General features: G+C 39.6%; 1 protein-coding gene across 5 annotated transcripts in view; it reads left to right on the plus strand.

Moving 5' to 3' along the window:
- Positions 1-26715, plus strand: part of DPP6 (dipeptidyl peptidase like 6) — a 565289-nt gene that overhangs the window by 357042 nt on the left and 181532 nt on the right. The gene's annotated exons all lie outside the window — the stretch shown is intronic.

Consider the following 26715-nt stretch of genomic DNA (forward strand, 5'->3'; position numbering starts at 1 on the left):
TCACTGGGAAAATATACATTTGTGTGATGCTTACTCAGTCATGAGGAGACCTAGAAGGGATTGTGCATAAATAACCTACCATATACGAGTATGATTCAAAATGAAGTGGATTGGGAATGTGCTCCATGTATTTCCTTTTCATTTGGAACAATGAACACATCCATGGTGCGATGGGGAGAAGTCACTACACCTCACTGTGCAGCATAAGCTGTGTGGAGACATCACAGAAGGCAGTCACACAAAAGCTTAGGTTGGAGGTACTGCTACAATAACCTAGCCCAAACCTGCTCCAAGCAGGGCTAGACTACAGTTACATCAGATTGCTCAGAGCCTTGTGCAGTCCAGCTTTGAAACTCTTCAAGGGTGGGCATGACAGCCCTTGTTCCAATGCTTTACTACTCCTATTATGATTTTTTTAATGTTGAATCAGAGTTCCCCATGTCGCAACTCTTGGCCATTGTACTTGCACTTTGCTGTGCATGCAAGAGCTACCAAGAAATCTGTGTTCATCAAAGGTCTATAAAAAAATCAGAAGAATCAGGAGCATGAGAGACACTCCCATTCATTAGCAGTGTTCACTTAGAAATTGCCTGTAGATTGACTAGCAGAGTCAGGCTGCATGCAAATATAAAGTGTCTCTTGCATATACAGGTGTCCTTGCACAGTCTTTAATTACATGATCACCCTGGGTGTTTTTTTTTCACTGAACCCTCTACCCTATTCAGTCACCAGGCTTGTTGATTTCAGAGATTAAGCTGAGGTTGTGTGGTGAAGTAAGTTGTTGTCTTCAAGACTGGTTGCAGAAGCTGAGATAGACATAGTGAATGTTACATTAGGCATCTCAAATTAGAAGTAAATTTGGACATTCATCTATCTAAGCATTGATCCTACATTTGTCAAAAGAGGATAATAATTCTCACTTTCTTGGAAAAAAAGTGTTAGGAAGAAAAATTCCCGAAGTGGATAAAGCTTGAGGGGTTAGACTAATGAATACCATACAGTATGCCCATACTGCTAGGTGAAAAGCAGGCTCACAGCTTTGCTGTTCACACCTACATCCACAGCTGATATGTGGCCTGTCAACATTGACACCTTGTAGTAGAATCTTAACCATTGCAAGTCTCAGAAGAGTTGGTGTCCAGATACTTATTAGCATGCTGGGACGTGATACACTCCGACAAAACCATGCCCAGTCCATCCAGACAGAAATGAGAGCTTGAAGCAATGCTGAAGTGCTGAGCTTTGTCCCAGAGTCTGTCTGCTGCAGAATATGTGCTTGCAAATCCACCATGTGAACAGTGGGAGAGTCTAGACTTCACAAAATGCTCAGACCTCATCTGAGGGTGTAGAAATGCTGATGGAAAACTTTCAAGGGAATTAATCTTTAAAGGTAACGAGGTTTGAGTGGTGAGTAGTAAAAAGGTGAGAGATACAAACAGAATAAAAATAATTAGTGAAAGAGTTGCATTGAGCATATCCACAGTGTGAAATAAACTTTCCGAAATAAACGAGATACGGTCTTAGGCAAGGATACTTTATGACCAGGGTATGGTGTTGCATCTAAATGCTTGCAGCCTGAAGAGGCAACATAAGCCTTGGCTTTTTCTAATTCCTGAAACCTGCCTTTTCAACCCAGGTCATTTAGTGTATTTTCTTTTAAGCATTTAATGTTATTAGTATTAAAGCATCCAAAACCAGGCCAGCATTTTTAGAGGCCAAATACATTAGCACTCATCTGTAACAAACATGTTGCATATTCAGATTATTCATATGGTACTTTGGAGAATCAGATGGTAATGGGCATTTTGCTGGACATGTGGAGATTTGTGATTTGTGGTGAAGGACAGACTAGCCATGGATTTGAGCAGATGGTCGTCATTACTTGTGCCAACATGTGACTGCATTTAATTACAACAGAAGTGCTGAGGCAGATTATTTTGCTGGGCTCTTTACGTGTATCTTCATAGCAAAGTGGGTAAGTATTAAAAGAAGCATTGTATATAAAGGATCAGAACTGCAACAGATTCATTTTAATCATTGCTATATGACACAATGTCTAATATTTAGAAATTCATGATCTCACATATGTTTCCAGGTAGATCTTTCACTTGAGAGCAATAGACTGTTCTCAATGTGCAGTGACCACTTAATGCAATTCAATTTGATGGAAACTACATTTTTCCTTGAATTCATGAAACAATAGAATAAACTGACTGCACATAATAAATATGTCTGCACACCTTAAAATACAAATGTAGCTTGCCATTTTAAACCACATTATATGGAATTGTCTGTAATGCAATATGATTCCATCTTGGAGACCACACTGTTTTATGTTTATACACTCTCACTGGGTCATATTTTCAATTTTTATGGGTTATTTTATTATTGTTTTGCTAATGACACTCAAACCTCTTTCTTTCCCCCTCATAATGCATCTTCAGTGACAGATAGTGTGGCCTCTTGGCTGTGAGTTTGTGGTTGTGGAATAATTTTTAGCAATTAAACACTTTATTGATTAAACTGTTCCTTCTGTTCCATGATTCATATCACTAGAGAGTGCACGGGGAACAAAAAACAGCTGCAAAGACAACAAAGTATACAGAAGAAGAGGGCTGTGTAGGATTCTTCCTCACCAACCCCAGCTTTTACAGCTAACTTTCAGCCTCAACAACATCTTGCAGCCAACAACCCATGCTGAAATGCTCTAGTAGAAAACCACATACCGCATACAGAAGTAGCGCATAAAGTGAGTGCTGCTGGAAGCAGTACTGACATTTCCTGTGTGCTTTGAGGTATATACTGGAAAAGTGGCAGAAAGCTGGTTACAGGCTTAGCAGCCTGTGGTATTGTATTGTCTACCGTGCCTTGTGTGGCTTGGGAATAGGCTTGCAGAAGCACTTATGGCTGGGATTCAGTGTACTCCTTTTATACTTAGAGAAAGGCCTATCCAGCTTTTTCAGATATTTTATCTCTCTGCCTGTATTCTAGATCCCATCCTGTCCACATTATGTTCTATGTCTTGAATTTCCCTGGGCCAGGATGTACTTTTAATGTCAGAAGAATTATGATGAAACCAGCTGAAAACATTTGTACATGTTCCTTTATGAATGTAAAAAGCAGTGAAAATAAAGTTCTTCCTTCAGTAATAAAATCTTATGTTTGTTGCCATATGGCTCATTTTGCTGCCCACAGTTGCTGGACCATCTCCTAAACCCAGCTCTTGCCTTCCTGCCAGGGTCACTGGTGCCCACTGATGTTGTAGGTACCATTGTGTGCTTTTCAACTGTTTCCATATATCTTTTGATGTGCTCCTGAATCAGCAGTTTCTTGTCTATATCAACACCTTATTTGTCACCATGTATTTGTTAATACTCTAGTAATAGGGGCTTCTGCTTCATCCATCGCATGATGCAAAGGCCTTTTGAGGTTGGCTCCTGAGTATCCTCAAATGATGCTGTTCCTTTATATTTAGGGAACTTTAGTTGCTTGAGATTAGGGCCTCACACACTTTTAATGTATGTGGGGTGGATGCAGAGTAAGGAATTTCAGTACTTGGTAGGTCTTGGTTTGTAGCTAGGTGTAGGTAGCTGGGGAAGAGGAGCAGACCAGGCATGTACGGGAGTGCCTGGCCCTCTCTGGTGTGGGAGAGCAGGGTGAGATGCGTGGGGGCACAACGGGGGCTAGTCCAGGGGTGGGGGGAGCCATGCTGTCCTGAGGAGGAGCTAGAGACAAGACAAAATCTTGCAATTTATTCTTTGAAGCTTTATATGCAACTGACCTTCACTTAAGCATTTTGTACTATATAAATATTTCAAGTGAGCCATGAATCAAGATTAATGCATTAGGTGACTACCAAATCATTAGCAGTGCAGGATGTAATAAAGCTGATGCCAGGGCTTTATTAAACAGGGCGTGTTAGTCATTAAGATAAAGTAATGGTGTAATGTAAATGTGAGCACAGAACCCCATTTCCTCTGGGTGTCTCATCTTAAACAGGTAGTAATGTTAGAAATGGCAAGTAGCAAGGCAGGAAGTTAAGCATGGTTTAAATCCTTATGGTGAATGAATTCTGATTAACTAATTTGCTGCATCTCTTCTCACAAGGAAAATGATGCTATATCTTATTTTCTATTTGTCCTCGAAACTATTATCTGGATAGTGCTAAGAGAGCTGATTTGTCAGAGTCAAAAACAAATACTGAAAAGAATATAGAGCCAGGGAACAATACAAAACTCATAGTTTACAGCAAGTATACAAATGTCTAATCTCCCTTTTATTTGGTAGTCACTGAATAAGAATGGGCAATGAAACATTTTTAATCCATTGTCAAAGCAGACTTTTCAAGAATAAATGGGAAAAAACCCAGAATCCACAAATTCTGTTTATACTTGAAAATTCCCTAGTTTAATTGATCAGCATCCATTAAATTTATTCATTTGTTTGGGCCCCCACATAGTCTGAGTTCGTGCTATGAATTAGATAAAAAAAAAAACCACTTGTAAAGAGTTTTTTGGCTAATAGCTGAGAAGTTCACTATGCTGGCATCTTTCTTTGTGTCCATTCCTGTGAATTCTCAATGATGAGAACAGCAGCGTGTTTAATAAATGCAAACGATGATTTGTATTCAAACAGGAATTCTTGCACTTGCACCCGTGTTCATACATGGAGGGCTGAGCACTCCTTCCCCATCTATTGGTGGGCTGTGGTTAGGCACCCAGAGACCAGGGAGATAAAATGACCTTCACTGACACTCACTTCTTTTATCTCTGGTGTCAGCAGCTTCCTTCCTCCTTCACCTGCTATAACTCAGGCTTTCCGTAACTTTTAGGCCAGCAGTGTTGATTTCATAACTAAATTATTTTGAGCTCCTGATGATTTTTTTTTTTAGTCTTTGTAACTTAATCCCTTGAGATATTAGTGCTGATTGTCCTCCTTATTTCCATTTTTAGTCTTGTTCTATCTCCAGTAGCAACTTTACCACTCCCGCTCTCATGGTTTCTGGTAGAAATGCTGCTTTTATCATCTTCCCATACCCTTTAGCATTTAATTCATCACTGGTTTTTCTCACCCCCTCATACTAATGTATTTCAGGGATCCATCCAAACAATGGATTCATCCTAACAATAGCCACACAACCTTGGCTGCAGCAATCCTCTAGCCAGCATGGGAGCCGCCTTTGATAATTTTTTTTCTCTTTCATCTCAAAACAAATTTTGGTGATTTAAGATTTTGATCTGTTCCTTGCTAGGGCAATGAGTTTTGTTTGCTGGTTTCTCATCCTCAATTTTCATCTTGAAATATCGTTCATCATCGTCAGATTGTTTCTTTCTTAGCTGTCAGGCAGTCTTTATAAGTATAGTAGTTGCAGGGTAACATACCAACATAACATTTTCCAGTGGCCAAATCCTGCAAACCAGTCATCTGCTATTATATAGTTTTTGGGAAAAAGAAGCCCATGGTGACTTTAAAAACTGATAGGCAGGACTATTCAGTGTTACTGAAGGATTTAAACTTTACAGAGGAGATACGTGTTTTAGCTGATGGCTCTGCCTTGTAAACCGCCCTGTCTTTTATAATACATTAGCTGAAGTAAACATAATTTTTACATTGCTTATTTTTGCAAGCAGTAACTAACATGTGATTTAAATGATCAATTTATAACTATCTGAGGTTTATACCTTATCTTATGGTGATTTATTTTTGTGTAGAATGTGCTTTTACTACAAGTGACATTTCAATAGTGTATTGCAGTCTCTAGAGTCCTTGAACTGTGTCCAAGCAGTGAGCCTGCTGGGGTTTAAGCCAGTTTGGAAATCTGTCTGTTGGGTTGATGGATTATAGCCCATGTAGTGAGCACTCAGCCTCCACAAGGTTCATGGCATCTTCACCTTTAAGTACCTAATTTATGTAGAAATGCCAATAAATTATTTAGAAGGGCATGCTTGCTGATATCAGCAGTTCTGGAGCAAGTAAAAATGGTATGACTTTGAAAATCATTGGAAATGTTGGCAGATCTTCAACAATTCTTTATAGGTTCCGGCTATTAAATATTTGAGAAAAAAAATACTTGTTTTTATTCTTTTCCCCAAGATTTTCTTGACAGTTCTTTAGGAATTTATCAGATAGATTGTTCTTGGAATAAAGTCCACATTGGTTCTGGAAAAGTGTGCATCCCAGAAGCGTATGAAAGGACAACAAATGTTCAGTACAATATAAATATAAAAGATCTTCTTCCTTTCTTCCTGACTCATTAAGGGTTTGTTCTTGAGTTTTCAGAAACCTCACATCTATATCAATAATCTAAACACTGTAATGGCCTACTCAGTGATGGCAGGACACGCTCCAAGACTTCCACACTGTTCAGCTCTTTTACACTGCAGATCAAGTTGGCCACTTGATGCTTCTGGGCTGAACTCAAAACTTTCCTCTGAGATTTATTTTTTTTTGCTTATGGTGTGGACATGGAGTTGCTGTGGTATGGACAACTGAGTCCCACTGCCTGGGCCAGGCCATGTTTAATTGCTTAGTATGGGCACATCTATAGGGGCAAGGCAAGGATCCAGGTTAGCACAACATGCAGCGCATTTGACAATGTAGAAGTTTGCCCTGAAAGCCTAAGTAATCCTGCTGGAGAACTGCAAATGTTGACTCTTCAGGTTAAATACCTAAAATCTGTCTGAAGGTGTCTATCTAAACGGCAGTGTTTTTGCAAGTGTTGAACACCTAAGTTCTTTATTAAATCAACAGAAATTTGAAAATCACCTTGTAGAGACAGTGGGATAAAATTAACATTTATTAATATACAGGCTTACAAGAATCTGCTTTAGAAGAGAGACAAAACCCAGTTGTGCCATTTCTACACTTGGGTTTTGTAAGATACCACCAGTCCAAGGAAAATTTGCAAATGCTTATGCCCTCTCCTTCTCCCAGAACTTCCTCTCTGCCCCCACCCTGAGATATCTCGGAGAGCAAAAAAACAGGGAAAGCAAAAATAGCAAGTGAAAAAATAGCTTGACTAATTCTTATTTGATTGCAAATGAAAATTGTCATTGCACTGCTATGTTAGATGTCTAGTAAAAGGCAGGTGCCACTGTGCTGCCTCCCCTTTAGGAGGCTGTTCAGACCCAGGGCTTCTGCCTCCTCAGCCACTCCAAATAGTCTGGGCATTACTTGGCCACCTGTTGTAAAAAGAAACATGCATGTATGGAAGGTGAATATTTTTTCTTCTTTTTTTATTTAATGTTTACACCATAATAGCAGTCACTGAAAATCAGACTTAAATTTTAACTTCATGCACAAATGAGAAAACAAGCTATACTGCAGATAATATTTTACAGGAATATGATACAGTATATTGATTTTCTTTAATCCTGAAATTCACTGGAGCAGTGGTGCAGCTTTGTTCGTAGCTTAGATCTGTTTATCTAAAACTTTAATGACTAATTTTTTTTTTTTTTTGCAAAGCCTAATTGAATTTTACAAACAGGATTAGATCTTTAAACTCTGAAGCATAGCTGGGAATGATTATGGAAGACCAAACTAAAGCAGCTTTCTGTTATTTGCAGTGACAGCATGGCAAGCTGCTTTCTAAGGGCGTCATGTGCAAACAGCTGTTATCTTAGCATGGATCTGGCTTATGACTGTACAGCAATTTGGAAAGCTAGTGCGTTTTCACCTGAAAGAGTAACTTTGGGCCACAGAGCCTGATTTCGGTGTGTGAACACACGCTGCTGAACTGGGGTGCAATGTGCATCGCTCGCTATGGCAGGTAGTGCCATCTGCTTGGACTTTGGTGCTGTACTGACTGCTACTGGCTTCTGCGTCCATGTGGTAGCTCACTGTCTCTATCAAAGGTGATATCCATCACATCTATGCAAGAATCTTATTTTAACCAGTAAACATATGGTGAACAGAGTTGCTTTTTACTGCGGCCAGAATACTGCAATTCTAGGTGTGAATCTGCTGCAGCGCATTGTCTTTAGGCAGGATTAGGTAGCAGAAGATAAAGTTTCTTGAAATAGATCCTAATTCACATGAGTTTGATTTATATTAACAAACTAACTCTCTGTCGTATGTAGAGGTACAGGGAGACTCTGAAAGCACTTGCTTATGGACAGGGTTGGGAGAAGCACCTTAACAATTTCAGAGAATGTCACGGCTTTCAGCTGCTGGCTGTCTCAGAGGTACACTAATGATGTTAAAACATTTCAGGTTGTCAACAGTGATTTGCTTAACAGAGGCTTTAGGGTCAACACTGCTTCTTTTAATTAAGCTCTTTACATGTAATGTTAGGACAATTTCTAATGTGGGGAGGTCATAGTCTTGATGGGAACTTTTAGCGTCCACTGTCAAGACTGCTGAGAATTTGAAAATCTGGTTATTATCAGAATGACAGTCACTACTGGTAAAATCTCTTTTATTTGTTGTGGATATATGAGTATGTCTATTGCCTGCATCTCACCATCCCCATGCAATGCCAACCTAAATATCGCCATCTTCTTTAGATGCTGCAGCATTTCTCCTGGTAATTGCCAATTTATCCAGTCATCTCATTACCTCACTGGGAGGCTGGCTGAATTTAGAGGAGTCTACAAATGAATGATAAGTCTGAGGATGAATAATATCTGAGAAAGAAGTAAAGAAGCAGTGTTAATATAGGAAATTTTCTTTTTGAATAGTTATGTTTCTATTCTGGTCATTACATTTTGTTCCCCCATATGTTTCTTGGCTGCTGCAGGAATGCTGTTAGTTTTGCATTTATTTCCAAGCATTTTTCACATTATTTGATGTGTGCTGGGCTTTCTCTTTTACCTCTATCTGGAAACATTCCTCAAAGACAAGTAAGGACCTGTCTGGCTATCTCAGGGACTGTCTCTCTTATAGCTGCTTTGATGAGTAAGTAACTACCGGTCTTGCAGTAGCTGGAGTTCATGTAGGGAGAAAGACAATTTAGAGCTACAAACCATAATAAAACTAATGGTTGTATCCTACAACATGTTACAGCATCATCCAGAAGAGCCTTGTTAGTCAAACTGAATGAGCTGCCTCTTGAAATGCTTAAACCTCTCAGAGAACTCCCAGTCTAATCAGAGGAAACAATAGAGGATGTTATCCTCCCTGAATAAGCATACATTTAAGAAGGCTGTAGGTATGTGAAACTATAGATATATAACATGGTTTTGAAATAAAAATATACTATGAAACCTCATGAAAAAGGCAGTCAGGATGAAGATGGAAGTATGGGATCTATATTTCAGGTTTAATTTTTAATCACTATCAAGTCCATTAGAGAAGTGAAAATAGAGTATGATCAATTGATATAAAAGTATTTTTTCCAAAAAAGTTAACGTCTTTATTATGAAGTAGCACCTGCTACTGCATCGAAAGCTATTAAATTGTATGTGCATGAAGTAATACCCATAGAAGAAGTTAGATGAATAAGCCATAATAAATCATATACCACAAGGGTATGAAGTTAATATCAAGATTAATTATACGCTGATTTGTAAGTCATTATATCATAGTTACGAATGTTGAGGTTTAATTTTTCTCTAAAAACTGATGAATTCTGATATAGCTGTTTAACTATTTACAAGCACCCTTGAGATGCAGGCTAAAGCAAGACAAGGAAACATACCACGGTTTCACTGGTTTGCTTTGCATAATGGAGTACTTAAATCTACAGTATCAATCATATCAAAACTTAATTAGAGTTTCTGTTTTCTGACCCAACGTTGTAAACACCTTGTTGTGTTTCGTCTTCCAAGGTGTGTGGTAGCAGGCTGTTTTTCTTATTTTTACACTCCTGATAATCTTTTCTTGTAATGGTTACATTGTGGCATCATTTTTATCTGATTTATTAAAATTATTAAAAAGCAGGAAAACACAGGATATATTCTGCCATGTTTTATGAGATGTTTAATATGTTGTGTCAAATATAATTTATATTCTTGAGTCATTAGCATGTGAAACACCATAGTATTTAATTCCCTTTTCTGATTAAGGGCCAGATCCACTTAGAGACAGACACCCATGAGTTGGGCCCCGCTCCCCACGCTGTGCACAGAGAGGGCTGGTCGCTGCAGGGAGGTGATGCAAGAGTTTGTACACAGGGGACATCCTCCTGCCAGGGAAAGGATACCCCTGTTACAGCCACCTATGTTGTATCTTGGGCCTTTCTCTGCAGAGCAAGTATTTATGTTGGTAAATCATGTAGCAGAATATCTAGGAAGTGACTAAGCACTCCTGTCTCCAGCCACCTGAAGCCCATGGGACTTGAGCACAAGTTTAAATTGTTTCCCTACTACAGAAAGGCATCCTGTGAAATGTTTTTCTGAGTTCATCTACAGCTGAATGGGGTGTGTGGGGACAAAGAAAACCATGGCCCTTTCACAGCAGTATTTTCCCTGTGGAAGAAAGAGAGCATAGTGTCAGAAAGGAGGCAGAAAAGCCATAGTGCAGTACCATGCATTAACTGACAGCATCATTTCTTAATTGGTATCAAAAGGGTTTAGTAATGTATTAAATGCAGTTACTGATTTTAGGAGCTTCCCATAATATACAGTGTTAAATTTGTATTTAGATGAAGAAATCAACAATACTCCAAGGCACGCTGTGCAGTTACTTAATAAAACATAGACAGACGAACAAAACCCAGTTATAATAAAGTCATGGTTTACTTTTTTGGAAGTTACAGATTTTTTATTCCTTTGCTTAATTGCCCACCTTTCCCTTTAAGAACAAAAAAAGCCTATGTGCACACGTGGGTGATGCAGTTCAGAAGAACTACGCACATCATCCCCATACACCACACACCCTCCCTCTGAGCTCAGAGCTTAAATGGTGCACAGAGGGTGACGAATGCCATCTGGACTAAGGTAAATGTCAACCCTAATGGACATGGGAAGCATTTTTCTGGAGACTGATTCCAAGTGCAGGCCCATTATGAGGCAGGCCAAGCATCCCCACCTCTTGCTGATACCATGTCCACCCATGGCAGTGGTCTTTGCTGAATCAGACTCCGTGAAGGATGCTCAGGCAGTTTGCTGTGAATGCTACGATCATCCCAGTAGTAGCAGAGAGAATCGGGATTCTTCCTCCCTCTGCGACAAATGTTTTAATAATTGATAATGAAAGTGGTAAGCTGGAACTGTATGTGGTATCCATTCATGCAGTGTAACAGGAGCTAATAAAATATACAGAGTGCATGTACCTGTGTAGAACAGCAGATAACGAATAGCATGCCCAATGGTATTCTTCAAGCCGAGATCAAATGCTCCTGTCCTGACAAGGTGATGAAGACAGTTGATTAGCTGTAACTGCCTGCTCCTCTTACTTGAAATGATGCCCTTTTTTCTACCCTTGCTGCTTACACCACAGACATGCTGCCTGTGGGCACGGATGCAAGACCAGCTGCAGTGTGGGAGCGTGTGTTTTGTTATCTGGCCATGGCTTCAGAGGAGATACTGCTGGCACGTGAGAGCAGAGCGAGGAGGCTGCTATGCCACAGGTCAGCTCTGGCCTCTCGCACTGAGCAGAAATAAGGGGAGCGGCACCCTTGCTCTGTGCCCTGGCCAGCAAACCTCTCGTGTTAGGCTAAACTTCAAAGGCCCTTGCCTCAAAACCCTTGTGGGAGATTTTTTTTTTTCTGTATGTGAGCAGGAAACCCATAGGAATATGGCTCTTAAAGGGTGCTATCTCAAATGAAAAGGTGGTTAGGAATTGGGGCATCAATTTTTACAGGTGTTTGGGAAACTGGGAACAAACAGGCATCTAAATGGCTTTTAACAACTTAACCCTGCTTTCAATGTAATTACTCAAATATCTTGTATAGATGACCTAGTAAAACCTCCATTTTTCCCAGAGATTTCTGTTCCTAGAGTGAGGGTGTCCCATTTCCTCACACTGTGAAAAGGAAAACTATGGGGAAAACAGTGGCAGCAAAAGCTACAAACCAGTGAGGAGGTAGGAGGATGCAGATTAGGGGGTTAACATCACTACTAAGTGAGGTTAACAAATTGTCTGTTACTGGATCAAAAACTGGATCTGTACCGTGGGCTCCCACCATGCATGGTTAGTCACTTCTACCATGGAGTGACCAACTGATGAGGAAAGGAATTAGATCAAAATCAGAAAATTGAACTAGTACAAGCATTAAAAAATCTATACAAATTTAACTTTTCCAGCCATTTCTCTCATTGGGGCTTTTCCACATATTTCTTTCTGCAACAGATGCATTTGCTGGTTTAGGAATTTGAATTCTTAATATAAGGCTTAAGGTAAGTGAGAAATTAGTTGAATTGTAATTAAGAAGGATGTAAAGTATGGATGGTATAGAATACAGGAGGCTCTTGGGAAGTCCATGCTCAGCATGAATGCAAGCACGGATGTTTCATAGACTCATATTTTGAGGGCGTCCAGGTTCAGAAGTCTTGTTGTCAAAGGATCAGGATTATATCAAGACATCTTTCATTCCCATGGGGGATAATAGCTTCCTGCCTGGATGGCAAATGTTCTCATTTCCCATGAAAAGTTACAGGACAAAGGTTAAGTACCTCCTGTAATTTCACAAATTTAATACAAGCCTCTAGCTGTATTTTCTATCTGTGCCAGACATTTTTTGTTTGCATGGTACAGCCTGAAACACAGGGGCTTGTTAGGACCTTGCAAGACTGATTATTTTACACTTCATGTCTTCGGCCTGCAAAGGGGATGTGCTGTGTGACTGCATAACTCGTGCTGAGAGTACCTCCTCATGTGACACTTGCATCTTGACTCTTGGCATCACTGGAATCGTGTTACCAGACCTCAGGGAAAAAAGTAGAACTGAACTTATTCCCTGCAAGGGAATTTTTTTGTTATTATATTTTTTACAGAAGCACAACAGCAGACAGATGCCAGCTCTTTGTCCTATTACCCAGAAGAGTTTTTCTCTCTCAGGAGGGAAAAAAAATACTGAAATCACAAATAAATAGTGATGAAGCCATTAAACAAAATGGAAATTAAGGGAAAAGTGGGAATGAGATACTGTTGATGTGAATTTTAAGAGTCCTTCACAAATGGTTATGTAAGAGAATGAACTAGCTTCTGATTTTTTTTCTTAAATTCATGCCAAGAAAATGAAAAAAAGAACAATCCGAGGTTTGCAGTGCCCCATTAGTTTGCTATGAGATTTCCTTTTTCATTTTACATTATAAGGCTATAATAGCAATATTTTATGAAGGCAAAATACTATGTACAAAAAAGCAGTGCTTTTTCTTTTCTATTTCAAGACTGCAAAAAAGTGTTGGGCACTAAGGCACAGCCTTATCATATTTCTTGCTAACAAGGAGAGGTCATAAAACATACGGTTTTCCTCCTCCATCCTCCTCCTACTAAAAAATAAATGAGAGCATGTCTGCTTTGCAGTCACTGTCCCAAGTCCTAGCTTTAAATTAGCTCGCTGGGGTCCCAAGAGCATGTGCTTGCAAGAGCTTAGCCCAGGCTGACTGCCCCAGCATTTATCCCAGCTTTTCAGGCAGGTATTGTAACACTGAGATCCATGTTTCAAAGATAGCGTGGCTCAAGGTGCCCTAGCGAGCTACTGGAGACACTGGATATATCACACCAAGAGCCACCATGCTCTCAGGAGCACACATGGTGATGGGGAGTGCTTTCAGATTTAAGGGTCTCTTTTTACCCGTGAGCCCAAAGAAGCCCATGGGAAAAATGAAAGAAAAGGAAAAAAAAAGAAATCCACTAGCTTTTACTTCTGCAATTCCTCTGATTCTTTTGAACTTCTGATCAGACATATCTTTCATTAATTATTTACTACAGTATAGTCCCTCACCGTATGGGGAGGGGATTAGCTGAAATGATGAACCTCTGCTGCAGTTTGCCACCGTTGCTTGGTCCTACCCAACAGGGAAGGGGTTGCAGCTATTGACTTGCAAGGTGTTTCCTTAGAGGAGACAAGGTCCAGCTCCACTTAGCTGACTAAAGGACAGATTGTTTCACATTTCAAAGGAGGTGAAAATTAATGGATAAAAAAGAAATTACTTCTCGTACAGAGCTAAGTAGCTGTGTGTGCAGGGAGTGAGTCCCTGCTTTCCCATGCCAAGATACAGAAAGAAAAAAAGAGGAGTGTGTGTGTGTGCGTGTGTGTGTGTGTAAATATACATATATGCTTCTCTGTTGTCGTAATATAATACAGTGAATGAATCTGTGCAAGTCTAATTGTTTTCTTTTGGGTTTTTTTTTTAATCCTGCCTTCATCATTCTCCTTGTCCAAATGAATGTGACAAAAGGACTGTAAATATTTTAGTATCGTGGCTTGCTTGTCTCTTTGTTTTCAATTTTTTAGGTGAAGTGGTGGGCTTTGCCATTATGTTTTATCCTGCCAACTGAAAGATTAGCACTTGACACTCCCTTCATTAATAGCTCAAACTATCTGTAAGAGGAGGGAATAAATGGTCTATAGTAGCCTGGTCAGATATAAAAGATTATACTAATATATAATCACATACTCTTGACATGTTTTACCAACAGGTGAAGAATTTCTGGAGAGAGAGGTATAAAATCCCATTATATAGTGAAGGGACAGACAGGGCAGTGTGGGGCATATTCAGCAATGTGGGGGACACTGCAGGAGAGTAAAATGCCAAGAGCAGAAGAGCTTTGACCTCTCTTCCTCAGTACAGCATTCAGCAACGGCTGAAGATTCATATGTCATCATTAAATAACTGAGATTCTTTACATTGACAATTATCTGTTCTCTATAGAGCGAGGTTTCAGTGATGAACCAGATGAAAGGCTGTTGAATACACAAGGGGAATGACACAGGTATTTATGTCAATGAAGTGGAAGGAAAATAATGCAGCTGATTTAGCTGGAGTAGCTCATACGACCTGTCTGTCCCTTCATTGTGCTGCTGATATCTTTTGGCAACCAGCACAGTGGCCAACATATGAGCACAGATCAGTTGTGTCATATTCTTTCTTCACTTCATTGATGCAGACCATGTCATAAAATCTTGCTGTTCTCAGCACCGCCTTTCAATTCCTGAGTTTGGTGACAGAAGATGTCACTTGAGAAAAGCACAAGGGCTATGTCTGGTGATAGTTTTGGGAAACGTCAATGTGGAGCTGTGTCAGCTCGAGGACATGTTCTTACTGTAGCTTTGAGTGTGAATGTCACTGTACTGCTGTGTGTCCTCCTCTCTCCAGGTAAAGAAGATGCCCTATGTATAGCTGATGTGAATATGAGTCCATAGTTTGCAAGTCAGATAATGGGAAATTGAGAGCCTGTGACAATGCTGTGAAGTTATGGGAACTGGTTTAGCCCTCTTGAAAAAGCAGGATTTCAGCTTAGGTTTGCTTTCCTGCCAGTTAACATTAGTGGAAACCTGAAAAATTTGGTTCAGATCTTCTATACAGATCCCAGGAGTTCAAAAACTTCATCATTTTTGCCCTTAAATTTCTTCATGTGTTCAGCTGCAGCTAGGCCGATGTAAGGTCTTACTGAATGGGAAGTCTGGAGTTCAGAAACCAAACACTGCTTTTTCTGAGTATACAGAAGTGTGTATGACCAGAGGTAGAGGGGTCACAAGCTCCTGAATATGAGAAGAGCTGACAAATGGGATTTCTAACCAAAATTACTTTATATTGCATTACAGAAAATGTTGAGCTGTGCAGGCTGGTAGGAGGGAGAGTTCTGCTTCTAATTATGATTCAGCATTATCTTTCACTGATAATAGCCTTTTTGTAATCAAAGAAGTTAAAAATGAAATGCATGTTGCTGATTTTTGTGTGTGCACCAATGAGCAATGCAATCATAATGTAGCTTTAAATTAAATTCTTTTGTTCCTTTTTTTAAATTTCAGTTTAATGGTTTTCCCTGGTGCCAGAGCCTAATTTACAGCAGAGAAAATTCCCTTAAATTGATATTTAAAAATGCACTCATATACACTATATTAACCTTTTCGTTCCCTTATGGTGTGTGTCAACAAAAAATGATCCCTAAAACTCTGCTTATTGGAGAGATGCATCTGTAGAGTATATTAATTGGTAGAGTTCCCATTCTGCTCTGGACAGATTTTTCACATGGTAAATGAAATCCTAGCTGTGCTAATGCTCTTCTCTCTTTAAAAATACCAATACTCCAGCCCCCATCATTTTCCTTCTCCCACAGCTACATACCTGATCACTTCTGAACTCTTTCATTAGTTATGGAAGAGTTTTATCTTTGAATTTAGATAGGGAGAAGAGAGGCATCAAGTCCCAGGTCCTCAGGAGCGCTTCTGTGCCTGGATCCTGGTGAAGCCACAGGTAATTAAGAATCTGAACATCTCTGAGGACATTGGACTGGGCATGGTGCAATGTGGTGTTTGCAGCACTGCATGAGAGGGCTAGAGGGGGTACTTGGTAGGGAAGTCTGTACTGGAAGGTTTGTTGCAGCATCCCATGAGTTTAGGATGTCTTTAAGTCTTGTAAAGTGAGTGAGATGGACAGGGAGATGAAGATAGAGAACCCTTTTATGTGTATTTAGATCAGGAGTTGATCTGAAGCTCTGCTGAGCACTGTAGGGAAATGTGGAAATGGCGCTCTCTGCGTGCTGGGTCTGTTAAGACCCCTTAATTTCAGAAGCCAAACCCTACTTCTTGAGAGAATAACAGGTTGGTGAGGTGTGGAGAAGAAACTATCTTGGACACTTGCCTTTTTCCTTCCCATCTCTGGTGCATTTCTCATGGGATGCAATGAAACTGCCACATCAAGTCATTGTGTTGTCAGCTTGGGTGATTTTTCTCTTTTCAAATCCTACAGCATGTTTAAATCAATATGATATTTCTACATTTAACTTCAGTTTCAAATGCAAAGGGGACCTTTCTAACCCACACTCTCTCACTTTTGACATCAGAAATGAGAATGTCACAAAATTAAAGGAAGAATTTTGATTACAGCAAAACTTTAAAGCTTGAAGCCAGTGAAAAGCAGACAGATAAACCAGCAGCATGATTCAGGAGAAGAGGTGCTTTTGTCAGTGCTATTAAGATGCTAACATGAATTGTGTAGGGAGATTAAAAATGATCATGATAATGCAGTGACTTTGCTGCTGGGTGGCAGTGACCCTTGTGAAATAGATCTTCTGCAAGAAAAAAATTGCAATTTGTGTGTCAGTCATTTTTGCTTTTTTCTTTTGAATGGGAACGTGAATGTCTCCGTTCCATTCTGTAATTCACTTACCGAGTCTCAGTATTGTGTTGAATTAAGGATACTTCTTTCAAATTAAAAATGAGCAAGAAAAGTGTTCTTTTGATACAAGGAGTCATGCTCCTGTGGTGTTGTGCCACAGTTAACACAGCTCAGTATGGGAAAGAAAGTTGGCATCTTGCTTTCCCAAGGAAAAATTACTTACTTTGTTAGTAGAGTTTACTGCCGCCCAGAAAGTTTTGAAAATGAAAATAAATTACTTTGCAAAGCTCTTTGTAATGTGCTGTGAGAACCCTGGTAAAAATAGAAATCAATTAAAACAGACCAAGCATAAGACTCATAAACCTTTGGAGACCTTGGAGTCACTTTCCCTGACAGCAGCACTCGGTGCTGAGCCAGCCGGCTGGCATTTCACACCAAAACCCAGAGTACCCTTCGAAGATCTGTAATTCTTCAAACTACAGTTTTCCTAAGCTAGAGCTGGACAAGGGCCAGGGAGAATTAAGACTTTTATTTTTTTAACTTCGTGAATCAGGAGATCCATGAAGTGGTTTCTGATTCAAGAATGTCTGAGAAAAGCCCAAGCAAATCCCATTAGGAGAACTGAGATGTCTCCCAGTTATTTTGAGGACAGTCTTGCAGCCTGAGGACTCTGCTCCCTGCTTCATCATCCAAGCAATGCTCACAGAAATCAGCACAGGTTGCTGCTAGCCAGAAAGAAATAGTTAACATTATAAAAATGGAGAAGACAGCCCTCCTTTCACTGTTGTGTTCCTTGCTCCTTTCTTCTGCACAAGTAATGGTTCGAGCTTAAGCAAATTAATTTCCTTAAGAGTAAGAATTGCAGAACTGGGGGTGAATTGGGGACTGTAGGTTTTGGATTTGGGGCTTCATTTATATGGTGAAGTAACCTGGAGGGGTGCAGGGGACCAAGCATAGGTGTGTTTTTTTAGCATGCTCCCAGTCATGGTTTTGGCCCATTACTAGCAGGACTGTCCCAGGAATGCTTCAGGAAAGGGACTGTTTTGGTAAAGAAGTCATACAGTCATGCTGAACTGCATTGTAAGAGGGTTTGGCTGTTGTGGGTGAGAGGTGTGCTCTCCAATTGCCCTTGGGACAAGATAACAGATTTTGGTATGCTTTATTTACTGGTTTGTATTTACTTATGAAACCAGGAATGAAAGATTTGGGAGATGAGAAGGGGAGAGAGACTAAGCAAAAAGATCTTGGCTGTACAGGTTGGGGAGAAGGGGGCTTAGCTGGGAGAAAAAAGCCTTCATACTGCGTCCTACTCCAAGAACTGCTAATGTCTTTTCATTTAAAAGTATTGTGTAAAATACAGGTCCACACTTACACATCATTTTTCCTTTGCTCAACATTGTTAAAATTTGTAGCAGAGAAGAATATTCCTTCTATAATTTTAATTAAAAGCTTGGCTACATACTACAGATGGAAACAGCACTAGAGACCCGCACATCAACTATAACTTGGTCCTAGAAACAACAGAAAATTAAGATTGTCTTAAAGGTAGAAGTATAAGTAGCATCTTAATATAAATATTGCTACAGTTATGAATAATACAATTGCATTGTCTTTGAAGTATCGATACATCAAATAATTTGTTCTTTTCAAAACAGTAAATGACTTGTGCTTAAAATAAAAGTTGTGTAAAAGACAAAAATCATCTGTGAATTTTAGCATCCAGGATATCTCTGGAGTTTGCATTTTACATACCTCCTATACTATACTTTGATTTTAATAGGATACTCAGATGCTTGAGAAATCCAGCACCATAATCTGATTAATTATGATATATGGAAAAGATTGAAGGACTAAGGAATGCTACTAAAAATGTTATTATTGACCTTAGTAAGGGCAGGCTCTGGCTTGAAACAGGGAGGAACTTTTCTCTCTCATGAGATCCTACTGGCTTATTTGAGGAATTTTTTTTTTTTTCCTGCTGAACTCAACTTTTATGTAAAACAGATGTCGCTCAAGTCCCACCAAGGACAGAAATATGCGATTTTTACTGGTCCTTTACTAAATTCAGTGAGTCTTTTAGTGAGCATACAAAACAGATTTTATCATCACATGCTTGATAGTTTGGACATTTTTATTTGTTCAGTGCATAAAAGCCTTTTGTGTTGTGTCTCATCATGGAGGTTCAGGTAGTTGTCATTACTTTTGAAATCCCATTATTATGGGCTCTGATCAAATGTTCTCTCCCACAAAAAAGTTCTGAATTGCCAGTGCAGCCTTGTCCTCCCTGCAATCCCACACCATCCTCTTGCCCCTTGGTCTGTCTGTGTCTCTCATCTCCCCATGTAACTCCAGGACTCAGGGGTCAATCCTGCCTCTGACCTAGTTTGCCCAACTGCTCGCATGGCCGTGGGATCTTCAGGAGTTGTCACCTTGCAGCCCTCACGCCAGCCAGGGACCTCATCTGAAATCCCCAGTCCACCATCATCCTGTAAGAAGCGATGATGAGAGAAACGTATTTTGAACAAAAAGCAGCTGACGCATTTCAGATAGTAATGATAGATGATGGTTGGCATGGTAGGTTGTACTGAGGGTGCTTCTCTCTTTCTTTCTGTTTTTTTATTTTCCCATACATGCATGAAGCTTTGATGTGTGTTAATGAGAGTTACATACGTCGACCAACGGAGGAGCGACCCTCCCCTACCCCCAGCTGCTTTAATTCACTCTTGAATTCATATAATAATTACTGTATCGCAGAATAAGGTAACCTGGCAAGGTAATTTTTACTTTCTTAGCACGCAGTGCAGTTTCTGCATCCTGAGTCTGATGGACACCTCAGGAGAGTGCAAAATGAAATTGATAAAACCATTTCTTTCCCCCCCTGCTGTACACACAGTTTTTGTATTCCTCTTCCCACAGTCTCTGCAGTGTGGTGACCTCAAAACTTGGCTGTCTTCACGGCTCTTTCTTACATTGTTCCCAAACAAATTATTTAGGAATTAAATTCTGTTCACCTTCTGTTTTCCTTCCTGTACCATTTAGAAACAAATTATTTACAAACTAGATTACAGAAGAAAAAAAATGCCTAGGAGTTAGTAAAATATAATATTAAATAGAATTTGTAATGCTGTCTTCTACCCAGGGAGATTAAACACCTCACTACTTCCCTTATCACAAATTCTTCCTTGCTGTTCAGAGTTGTAAATTGAATGGTATTTTATTTTTTCTGAAATATAGTTTCACTAAAAAATGTAATTGCCTGTTTACAAATGTAAGCAGAATGGCATTTTTTTGGAATTAGGGGAGACAACAAAGCTGAGAGGTGGTTTTGCCAAGCTCTCAAGTATTGCAGAGAAGCATCTTTTCCCCTTTCTTGAGATCATAATTCTACAAGAAATAGAGTAGAGAGATGTCATCCTGGCATGCCTTGGCAACATCACGTTTTGCAGATGCTTTCTGCGTGGGTATGAACTGTTTCAAGGCTCGTGTGTGTTGCAGCTTGGTTTGGAGGGAGCCAGGCTGTCAGAGCATTATAGTGGAAAAACTGGAGCTAAGCAAGTGCTGTAGCATACAGAGGTCTTGGGATCAGTGACATAATCTGTGGCATTTGGGCTTGCCAAGCCTTTTCACAGATCTGATGATAACACAGACTCTTATGAAATAAAATTCTAAGCATCAAACCAAGTTTTACTGGTGCTATGGCAGATATTTCACCCGAGGAGATGATTTGGTTCTGTTTTAGTGGATGAATGTGTGTGCTTATATCAAACACTGAAATAAAATCAAAGAAATGCTGTTGATTTTATGGGCTCTGTCACTATTGGGAATGGATCTTTAATTATGACTTGAATTACAGTAGCAGCTAAGGGCCCCTGTGTGGATTTACAGTCCCGCTGTGCCAGGTACTATAAAAACATCTAGGTTACAGCAATGAATGAACCAAATTGATGGTGGGAAAGTGAAGAAGATTAATAAGATGACATTAAATCAAGACCATCACAATTCTTGCCTAAAAGTATCTCTAATAACGTATGTCGGGTGTCACACACATGTACAACATTGCCATCTCCTTTCTCCCGGGCATGAGTCAGAAGATGGCCATGCCCTTGGCCGCAGCCACACTTAGTGCAACAGGTCCAAGCTGGTGTTTGCAGCTTGAATTTTTGTCACCTTGAGAATAGGCTTCTGGCAGGATTTCAGAGTCCATGTTCCTAACTTCGAATTTATTTTGGAAATTCCATGTAGTCACGTTGTCCCTAAGCACTAGGAATAATTTGGGAATGCTTCAAATGGCAATACTGTATACTGTATACTGTACGTTGTAAGGGGGTAGGAGGATGTTGCAGTGTAGTTACTATACTTGAGTACAAAAGTCATGTGAGATGCCAGTTCAAAATACAGAGATGCTAAATTAGTCTTTTAGTGCTGCTAGCTATGGAGGGGATCCAAGACTGTTTCATCATAATGCTCATAAAAATGATGGGATGTTATTAAATATCCATTTCTGCAATACAGTACAGCTAGGAATCCCAGATATTACTGTATTTAGATCTTTTTACAGATTTTTTTTTTAATTTAGAAGTAGCACTGGGTTTCATTTGTAGCTGACACAGACTGGCTTTGTTCCAGTGGAGCCAATGATCTGTGTCAGTCAATGCTAGCTGAGGATCTGGTGCCTTCTGCTCTAAAACTGTGGAAGACCCATCATCTGTTAAAGCTAACAGTTAGGTGTAAGGTACAGATGGCATTCATTTTCTCCTATTGGCTTTGTAATAGAAACATGTAAGACTGAAAGCTCCATCAAAGCATAAAACATGCAAGGTTTATTTTTACAAAGGGCTGAGTGTTACAGCTACAGCCTTTTCCTCGCTTACTCTCAAACACTCCATTAATGCCCAACGTCAAAGCATTTGCGTATGTGCACTTTGCAGAAAATTGTGAGAGGAGATGGAGCTACAGGGCCAAAAGAGTGGCTTTAGGGCTTTCATATAAGAGCCTCCCAGAAACGCAGGGCAGGATAGTGTGTTGCATTGTGTGCAGGGTAAAAGATTTTTCTCAGGGTGCAGGGGAGTAGACAGCAAAGATGTTAACTGTTATTAAGTCATTGCTCCCTCTTAGTAAAAGCATTTATTATCAACAGAAGATGAAGACAAACATAATGTAGCTGTCGTTCATCACTGTGACGGGCAGGATGGTTTTATCCCTCTGAATCTTTCTGTTGGGGTTTTGCAGGAAAGCCCACGTACATGCCATGCCTCATTTGTAAAAATAAACCAAGTTTTTATTCCGCTCACTCTAAAATGTCACCTTTAGCATCAGAACAACTGAGTTTACTGTAGCCTCAGGCTTAGGCTCTCTGAGCCTATCTGCAAACCGATTGCTATTCAGCATCACACTTCAGCTGGAGCACAGCTCAGGGTGCTCTGCAGCAGCAGGAGGGGAGGGAGGTGAGTGGGGAGGAAAAGGAAAGAAAAGAAAATTAAAAAAAAACCAACCAAACAAACAAAAGTAACTCAGCTTGAATTCAGAGGTGAGAAGGATGCAGTTATATGCTTATTATTGTTTATCCATATTATTATACTGCCTAAGTTCTTTAGTGATTGAGGTTTCCACTGTGCCAGGCAGGGTACCAAAAATTATTCCTGCCCACGAAGAAACTCCATCCTTAAATTTAAGGCAGGAGAGTGGCAGAGGATCCAGACAGGCGGAGGAGTGCAATGAGACAGTAAGGCAGTTATCAATCAGCAATGTAACCGGAGGTCTCAGCAAACCTCCTGCTGTAACCACTGCAATGCATCTAGTTTACTGCCATTATTATTTCAATTAATATTTCTTTTTTGCAACACAAGGTTAATAATCTAACCATATGGGTTACCTACTCTATCTCATTTGTTGTACTGTTTAGCAGTTATAATCTGCAGCAATTTTGTGTTATAAGAACTAATTAAGAGCAAGATTATTTTTCCACTGAACATCATTGGAGTTTTTGCCAGGGACAACAGTGTTTCCATACCTTCATTCCTCAGCAAAGTTTTTATTCTGGGCCATGTTCTGCAACTGGTGAGCTGACTTGCCGGAGACATTGCACTCACTGTTATGTCATCAGGCAAAAGTTTTAATTCAGAACAAGGTAGCCTGAGGTGAAGGTAGAATACGTATTCCTGGTTAACTGTGTTGACAAGCTTGCTAGAAGATTCTTCATTTATTATGTTTGTGAGTGTGTAGTATTTCAGGTAATTTAGTTAAAATTTAGAAGTAACTCAAAAAAACCCAAGAAGCAGAGCTTTCAAGAATTGCTAGTATGGAATCCATACTAACCCTTGCTATAAATCCCATCCTACCACCTCTGAAGCCACTAAGGGATCCTGCACCTGCTTTTTTTTCATACCATTCATTTCTTGCTTTTTTCCTTTTTTGTTTTTTTCTTTTTATTTTCTTTCTGATTTACACTGGCATAACTGAGAGCTCAGTCTCCTGTCTCCAGCTGTGGCCCAATGTCACCTGCTTCACCAAAGGCCTCACATAGAGCACACGTGTCTGGAATGTATATATTCCAGTATAACACACCTAGGTTTTATTGTTATTGCCCAAAAGTGGCAACTCCATGTTGAAAAGCAGTAAGAGGCCTACCATGACTAACCCGCTATTGATACTTCAGAGATTTTGGCCCAGGATCTATAGCTTTTATTAAATAATACCAATACTTGATGAGTGATGTCTATATTGTGCTTCTTTCATTTTGCAATATAGACATGACTATGAAAAAAAAAAAAAAAAGTTGTGCATGATGAGTTTTTGTTTTAAGAAGCTATTATATTATTCTAATATGGCCATCATGCTGGCAGACTTTTGTCAGGTTTCAAATAAACATGCCAGAAATAATTTTGTTGACAGCATCTTGTATTAGAGTACATCCAGCCTTCATCCATAACACATCAGTACAGCGGTTCTTTCACAGACAGGAAAATATGTCATCACAGATCTATATTTTAGAGTCTTAAAATATTGTAGATGTCTGGATTTACAGCTTCAAAGTCAACTTCACAGGTGGGTAGCGTTATTTTTCAATCATAAATGAAGATGAAAGTGATAACATTTACAGTTTTTAATATGCAGCATCAATGAAGTGTGCTTATGTTAAAACCTGTGGTAACATCTGTTTTAGTTTCCTAATCCAAAATCAATTAAGGTTTTATGTAAGAGAAAAAAGGGGGTGGAAAACAAACAGCAGAGGAAAAAAGGAGAAAAAGCAGGCTGAAGGGCTTTAGCTTGCTTGCAGAGGTCATGCAGGCATTGTGTTAGTTCTTCGTGAAAAGCATAGAGCAGGTGACTCCTACTGATTAGTGACTTTGTTTTAACGTTTCCTTTTATGCTGTTTCCAGTAGAATCATTTCTTCAGAGCAGAAATTGTGCATGCTTCATTTATTTCCATTTGTGTAATGTGCTCAGATTTCAGTATTAAAACCAAAGTGTTATCTTTAGGATTAACAGCTATGGTTCATGAAAGGTATCTGCTTGCTGGTTGGTTTAGATCTCTGTGTTTACATCTGCAAGCTGGGATCTTTCAGGAATGGGCAAATTATAGCTTTGTGCTGTGCATTGGAAACAAACCCTTTGAGGTGCCACTTCAAGAGCATTCTTTGTGTGCTTGAATCTGTACCTGCCTAGGGCTTAAACACCTTCCTGGCTTCTGTGCCAAGCACAGAGGCTTTCCTGAGCAATGTGAATAGGCAGCTGATGTCCGCTTGTGGGAACTCCTGTTGAAGGGTGGGAGTTTGCTGCCAAGGACATGGGGTATCATGGACCAGTGGTGAAGTTGTAACCTCCTGAAATTAACAGAAATACTGATAAGAAAGATCTAAGGCAGTGGTGCTATGGGATGATGCGTGTGCAGCAGTTCTACTGTAAGTGATTCCATCAAAAGAGACTTGAAATGGCTGAGAAGAACAAAAAAGCTGCTTTCCAAACCTGTGCTGAATAAAGCTTACCTTTCTTTGAAATGTCATTTATCTCTTTTTTCTTTTTATCAGGGGAAATTTCCTGACAGAATTTTGAAAATAAAGTGGAAATGTTCCTTTCTGCTTCCTTGCAGTGTATTAAACCCCAAAGTTTTGTTTATGAATAGTTTTCCTCCTCTTGATACACTAGAAATTCCCACTCTTTTTTCTTGTGATTTTGCTCAAATATTGATTGGATGACTGAAGAATTAATGGATTATGATGTGACAATAGATTCAGTAGAAGTATTGATATCCTGAAAGCTTAAGCACATGTGTGGGTTTCTATCACACTGGGAGTCATGGATGAGGAAACCTCACTTAACGCAAGGTTTTATTAAGCTTTTGAACTACTTCTGGGTTTATAGATCTAATTCAACTCTGTGAACTATTTTTTTTCCATTTTAAAGCTTCTGACCATTCAGGGTGGAGAGGACTGTTAGATTATTTTCAGGAATGTGACTGTTGCCATCAGTCCTGTACTGCTGCCTGCATCTTACCTCTGTCGTTAGACACTGTCAGGGCTTGGCTGGGTAGAAGTACTGTGGTTTCTCAGCTGCTTCTGCCCTGTTCTCCTGTCATCCCTCTAGGTCCCACTGTGCTCTGATGTGAAAGGAAGAATATTTCTGCCACTTACTAAGAAGCCCTGGATTCTTTTCCTGGCTTTATTTCTCAGTTTGTGTGTGACCCTGGGAAAGTCACAGGCTCTCTTCTGAGCCTATTTGCATCACCTGAAAAATGGGGACCATAACAGTTTCCTAAAAAAGGTGTTAGAAGACTAAATTAATTAACATTTTTATTTGTGCTTAGGGTGAAGACGCTATAAAAATGCAAGTATTTATATTCTTTCTGTTTGCTTGTTGGCAAAATTACATTTCTCAAGGCTCCTGACCTACTTTTCAGATTTTTCTCCAGTAAGAATAATAAACTATAAATTTGTTCCTCCAATTATTTTTCATTTCAAATAGAAAGCCAAGTGCAAATGAGGGGAAGACAAGGAGGGGAGGGTGTGCTAACCTCTACCCCTCTTTGCCAGAAGGAAGAGAACCATCACGTCTTTTCCAGAACTAGAATAAATAATGAAATACAGATGCTACCTCAGATGTTTAATGCCTCAAACCTGGCTTTCCATTGCAGGTTTATAGCCTTTGTAATGGATAGATCCCCAAACATATAGGAAGGGATTCTCAATATTATCTTTTTCTGTGAAATGGATTCTTGACAGGGAAAAAGTTGAAAAATATTTTCCAGCCTTTTCTGAAACCAAAACTGTGAGTTTTGCCTGACCTCCCTGTTCAGGTCATGTTTCTGTGTGTAAGAAAAAGTTACAGTAAGTGAAAGAAACTCCCTGAACTACAAAAAAACTTAGTCTATTATAAAGTTTTTTGTTTTCCTGAAAAAATTAAAAAAAGAAAAAAGAAGAAAAAGAATCTTTTAAAGAAGTACCAACAGGTCTGTCTTAGACCCACCATCCCTCATAATAAAGGAAATGAGGCAAAAATTCTAAATTGGTGAGGTTGACAAGGAGGAGGAGCATACAGAATTGTTCTG

The sequence above is a fragment of the Strix aluco genome, chromosome 1 (genome assembly GCF_031877795.1).
Source record: "Strix aluco isolate bStrAlu1 chromosome 1, bStrAlu1.hap1, whole genome shotgun sequence".
In the NCBI taxonomy this organism is placed as follows: Eukaryota; Metazoa; Chordata; class Aves; order Strigiformes; family Strigidae; genus Strix; species Strix aluco.